The following is a 5,745-nucleotide window of genomic DNA, read 5'->3' as shown; positions in this document are numbered from 1 at the left end:
CCGGCCCCTCTATATCGGCGCTTGCGGTATCCGGGGGCGGAGGCCCGGCCGCGTCCTCCCCCCAAGCCCGGCCCGCGCCGGGCACCCTCTCCACAGCCCGGCTCCAGTCTTCGCTCTCATCCTCCCCGCCCCCCAGCCCCTGTCCTGTTCCCCGGACCCCAAGCGCGGCCAGAGAGCTGCGGAGCCCGAGTGCCCCGCGATCTGGGCAGGTGTTCGGCTCTGGGGGCCTCGGGTCACCCGCCTGCAGTGGGAAGAGGCAGCTCCTGTCTGCGAACCCAGCTGGGTCGTGGCGAATGCCACGCGGGTTGCTGGTCGCACTGCAGCGTGGAAGCGGGTAAGGGCGAGTGGCTACAGTGGCCGAGGCTCAGGTTCACGGGTGGAAGCCAGATTCTCCCATGGGCCCCGCCAAGTCTCCTCACTCGAGCCTGCAGCAGCTCTCTGCCCGTTGCGTCTTCAGTTGCCGCATCTGTGAAGTGGGTAGATGACCGCTCTTCCTCGCTAAGGGTGGGTCGTGAGGATGAACCCAAGCAGTAGGGGCAAAGCACGCGCGTGGCCTGGTGGAAGCGCTCAGTGGCGCCCCGCTGGGGAGATCTGAGGCGAAACCCTTCTGCTCACCAGCCTCAGTTCGCTGGGCTGGAAATGGGAATCGTGGAAATCCCATTTTACTAATGCCTGAGGCCTAGGGAGGACCCAAAGCCTTTACGGGCGCAGGAGCTGGGAGAGGAGGCCGGAGGCAGGGCCCCGCTGCTCCCTTCGGAGCTCTCACGAGGGGTGGGGCAAGGAGGAAAGCGCTGGGCGGCCTTGGGGACAAAGGGGTTCCCGGCCGACGGGCCGAGCAGTTGCTCTGGGCTACGAACTATCCGTGGGGCCACTGTTTTTCAGTTGGAGAAACTGACCCGAGAGGAAGGGGCCTGCCCGCATCCTGCCTCCCCCCACCCCTGGCACCTGGGGTCGGAGAGAGTTTCAGGACCATGAGGCCAAAAAGCCGCGATCTTCAAGCAGGAAAATACTGCAATTTTGCATTGACAGCGGCGCAACCCACCAAAAGGCTCCATCTGGGCTCCCGCCCGCCTAGAGGCTTCGGGCTTCGGTCGGAGCTGAGCCTGGGGCCTGCGAACTGTGGCCAGAGACCCCCGCGCAGACCCCACTCAGTTGGCTCACCCTACAGAAGGAGCAGAACCCGCAGATTAGCTGTGCAAGCTCTGGCAAGTCACTTCGCCTCTCTGAGCCTCAGTTTCTCCGTGCATAAAGTGGAAAATGTTGGTTTTACAGATGGGGTACTGCGGTTTCCATGCAAAAATCTTGGATGAGGAGGGAGGAAAGAGCCAGAGACCCTGTTATAGGTACCGCCTGCACCGCCAAACCCCTGAGAAACAAGAGCATCTGCCCGAGCTGGAGGTGGGGGTTCCTGCTGTCTCTGAACAGCTCCCCACCACAGTGGAGCCCTCAGACAGTGACTGTAGGAGCAAAGGGTGCTGGTGGATGATGGGTTGGGGTGCCCCAGTCGGCTGTTCTAAGGTAGAGCCCACCCGAGGTCTCCTGGAATCCTGGTGCTGGAAGCACAGGCCCCAGCCGCCGGGATGGGGTGGGGTGGGGGCTGGGCTCAGGCCCTTCTCCCTCTATCTCCAACTCCCTCTCTCCCAGGGTTTCTACTCTCACCGGCTGGGAGCCCATGGCTCCTCCACACTCCAGGCCCCGAGGCACCCACCCCCACAGGTTCCAGGTTCCAGCCCACCACCTGGGGAGTTCCGGTCCCTCATCCACCCACCCAGGGAGGCAAACCTAGACCTCCGGACCTAGACCTGGCCTGGCCGCAGAACCCAGGCTGACAGATGAATGCCGGAGACAGACACACCGACACACAGCAAGACTCAGAGACAGCCACAGAGCCAACCCGGACCCTCAGGCAGGGTACAGAGCCCCAAGACAGGCCCAGAGCCCTCCGGACACACTCACAGACTTCTAGGCTCAGACCCACACAGCCTGGTGGATGCCTGGTCAGCCACAGCAGGACACCAGCGAACCTCCATGGGGCTTGTGGTCACAGGCCTGGCTCCTCCCATCGGCAGCCCAGGGAAGAAGAGGGGCTAGCATGGTGGGAGGGTGAGTCTGGGAGACCCCTGGCCCCTTCCCTGCCCAGAGTAGGGGGCACTGGTCACTGAGCAGAGCAGGCGGTGGCCGGCCAAGGCTGCAGGGAGGCACTGCAGAGGGAGGCTGGTCATTAGAGGCCTGGGCCGAGGCCCTCACTTACGGAGCGGAAGCAGCGCTCTCACGCCGGATGAGGGTGGCAGTGGGCACCAGGGGTCCAGGGGGAGGTTCCGGCAGCCCAGGTGGGGCGGTGGCAACTGTGGGTTCGCAGAAACCCCCTCACACCACGGCGGGCGGCAGCCGGACGGCAGGCTGGCCCTGTCCGTCCGTCCTCCTCCTCCTCCCCGCCCTGGTGGGGGGGCCACCGGAGGCCCAATTGGTCTCTGCCCCCACGTGACTCTGCAGGCCTCTCGCCTTCTTTGTTGGTGTTTCTCTTCATTTACGTCTATTTTTTTCTTCTTCTCCTAAAAGAAAAAAAATACCCCTATCTATCTGGGGGCCGAGGGTGGGGGTGGAGGCCAAGGCACTGCGGAGGCCTTGGCCAGCTGGCTGTTCCAGGCCCGCTGCGGGAGCCCAGAGGCAGGGACCCCACAGAGGCGGGTAGGCAGCCCTGCTTGTTAGCGACCGGGTGGGAGTGGGGCCTGATTTATGGGCTGCTCCCCCACCCGGCCTGCCGCCTGGCCTCTCTCCTTGTGAATGGCTACCTCCCTGGGGCCTGGCCTGGCATGATCTGGCCCAGCCTGGACATTGGAGTGGAGTCAGGACAGGCTGGTGCGGAGGCAACGCCATGGTGACTTGACCAGGCGGCCTGCTGCTTCCACCTGTCTTTTCACTCTTCCGTCAGGTGGAGGAAGAGGGGGGCCAGAAGGCGAGCAGGTAAGTGGCCTGGACACGTGGTGGGTGCATGCATGCCACAGTGGCCTCTGAAAGTCCCCATCTGCTGTGGGCTGCTGCTGTTCCCAGTCGATGGCTGGAAAAACTGAGGCTGAGCTGAGACTGCCTCTGAGGCCAAGTGGTGGCTACTGTGGCCCCAGGTTGAACCAAGTATGAAGCTAGGCCAGGACAGGACAGGGTAGCAGGAAGGGTGGGGTGGGCTTTATCTAGAAGGCTAGGCCTCCCTAGACAGCCTGGGACATCCCCATCCAATCTCTGGGTCCAGATGGGCTCTGAAATATCCTGGTCCTGTAGGGCCTGGGTTGCAGGGCCCTGTGCTGCTCCCACGGTGACTGGATCTTTCGTGTGTTCCTCTGTTCATCTCGTATTTACTGAGCGCACATGTAGGGGTCAGGCACTGTTCCAGGCACCAGGGATCCCATGTGAAAGAGAAGAAAAGTCTCCATCCTCAGAGGATTTACCTCCCTGCCTTTCATCTTGGGAGTGTAGGGAGGGGCACAGGGCGACTATGGGGCAGTCACTGTTGAGAAGCACCCCTCCTCCCACATGTCCCTTCATTGGAGGAAATAAGCAAATCGCACCCAACACCTCACTTATCTGGAACAAGTGGGACTTTTCTGGATAAGTGAAGCAAACTCTATATATATGTGTGTGTGTGTGTGTGTGTGTGTGTATATATATATATATATTTTTTTTTTTTTTTTTCATGGAAAGTCACTGAAAAAGTAGAAACACCAACTATATTTAAAACCTACTGTGTGTTTTCCAGCCAGGCACTGTTTCTCACATCTGTAATCCCAGCACTTTGGGAGGCCAAGGTGGGTGGATCACCTGAGGTCAGGAGTTCAAGACAAGGCTGGCCAACATGGCAAAACCCCATCTATACTAAAAATACAAAAATTAACCTGGTGTGGTGGCTTGTGCCTGCAGTCCCAGCTGCTTGGGAGACTGAGGCAGGAGGATCGCTTGAACCTGGGAGGCAGAGGTTGCAGTGAGCCAAGATTGTGCCACTGCAGTCCAGCCTGGGTGACAGTGTGAGACTCCGTCTAAAATGAAATAAAATAAAACCTACTGTGTGGCCGGGCGCGGTGGCTCAAGCCTGTAATCCCAGCACTTTGGGAGGCCGAGACGGGTGGATCACGAGGTCGGGAGATCGAGACCATCCTGGCTAACACGGTGAAACCCCGTCTCTACTAAAAAAATACAAAAAACTAGCCGGGCGAGGTGGTGGGCGCCTGTAGTCTCAGCTACTCAGGAGGCTGAGGCAGGAGAATGGCGTGAACCCGGGAGGCGGAGCTTGCAGTGAGCTGAGATCCGGCCACTGCACTCCAGCCTGGGCGACAGAGCGAGACTCTGTCTCAAAAAAAAAAAAAAAAAAAAAAAAAACCTACTGTGTGTTTTCCTCATTATGCCACTTAAAATTGTGTGTGAACATACAATAATAATACTGATAGCCTGTAGTCCTGGCTACTCAGGAGGCTGAGGCAGGAGGATGGTTTGAACCCAGGAGTTTGAGCTGCAGTGAGCTGTGGTTGTGCCACTGCATTCTAGCCTGGGCAATAGAGTTTTAATAATTAATAATCATTAATTCAATAATAATAATTTTTGTAATATAATTTCACCGACAGTCATGGCTAACTGATCAAATATAGTCCACCTACAACGTAACAGACAACTCATTCCTCAATGTGCATGACCTTGTAATTACGTCTTTTTCACCTAGAGAAGATCTTACAAGATATACTTCTCTTGCATATGGCTGGACCTAACTAGTCTCCCTATTTTAATGTTCTTCTTTTTAGTGTTCCTGTTTTGTTTTATGTCTTTCGAGACAGGGTCTTGCTCTGTCACTCAGGCTGGAGTACAGTGGTACCATCATAGCTCACTGTAGCCTTGATCTCCTGGGCTCAAGCGATCCTCCTGTCTCAGTTTCCTGAATAGCTGAGACTACAGGCACATGGCACCACACCTGGCTAAGTTTTGTGTTTTCTTTTGTAGAGATGGGATTTCGCCATGCTGCCCAGGCTAGTCTTAAACTCCTGGGCTCAAGCAATCAGCTGCCTCGGCCTCCCAAAGTGCTGAGATTACAGGCGTGAGCCACAGCACCTGGCCTTAGTGTCCCTATTTATTTATTTATTTTTGAGATGGAGTCTCACTCTCTTGCCCAGGTTGGAGTGCAGTGGCATGGTTTCAGCTCACTGCAACCTCTGCCTCCAGGGTTCAAGCAATTATCCTGTCTCAGCCTCCCAAGTAGCTGGGATTACAGGCATCTGCCACCGCACCCAGCTAATTTTTGTATTTTTAGTAGAGATGGGGTTTCACCATATTGGTTAGGCTGGTCTCGACCTCCTGACCTCAGGTGATCCACCCGCCTCAGCCTCCCAAAGTGCTGGGATTATAGGCATGAGCCACTGCACCCAGCCTAGTGTCCCTATTTTAATGCAATGATTTTGTTTCTGAACTAATATCACTCGCCCTCTGAATTTAATAAGAAATATTCCAGCAAGGCTGGGCACGGTGGCTTACGCCTGTAATCCCAGCACTTTGGGAGGCCGAGGTGGGCAGATCACGAGGTCAGGAGATCGAGACCATCCTGGCTAACACAGTGAGACCCCGGCTCTACTAAAAATACAAAAATCAGCCGGGCTTGGTGGCGGGCGCCTGCAGTCCCAGCTACTCAGGAGGCTGAGGCAGGAGAATGGTGCGAACCCGGGAGGCGGAGCTTGCAGTGAGCCAAGACAGTGCCACTGCACGCCAGCGTGG

At 57.2% G+C, this 5,745-nt stretch overlaps 1 protein-coding gene across 1 annotated transcript in view; it reads right to left on the bottom strand.

The window, feature by feature from the left end:
- PSMB7 (proteasome 20S subunit beta 7) overlaps window positions 1-5,745 on the bottom strand; it is a 396,085-nt gene that overhangs the window by 154,388 nt on the left and 235,952 nt on the right. The window lies entirely within an intron of this gene.

Source organism: Macaca thibetana, chromosome 15 (assembly GCF_024542745.1).
Source record: "Macaca thibetana thibetana isolate TM-01 chromosome 15, ASM2454274v1, whole genome shotgun sequence".
In the NCBI taxonomy this organism is placed as follows: domain Eukaryota; kingdom Metazoa; phylum Chordata; class Mammalia; order Primates; family Cercopithecidae; genus Macaca; species Macaca thibetana.
This window is presented reverse-complemented; position numbering and strand designations above follow the sequence as displayed.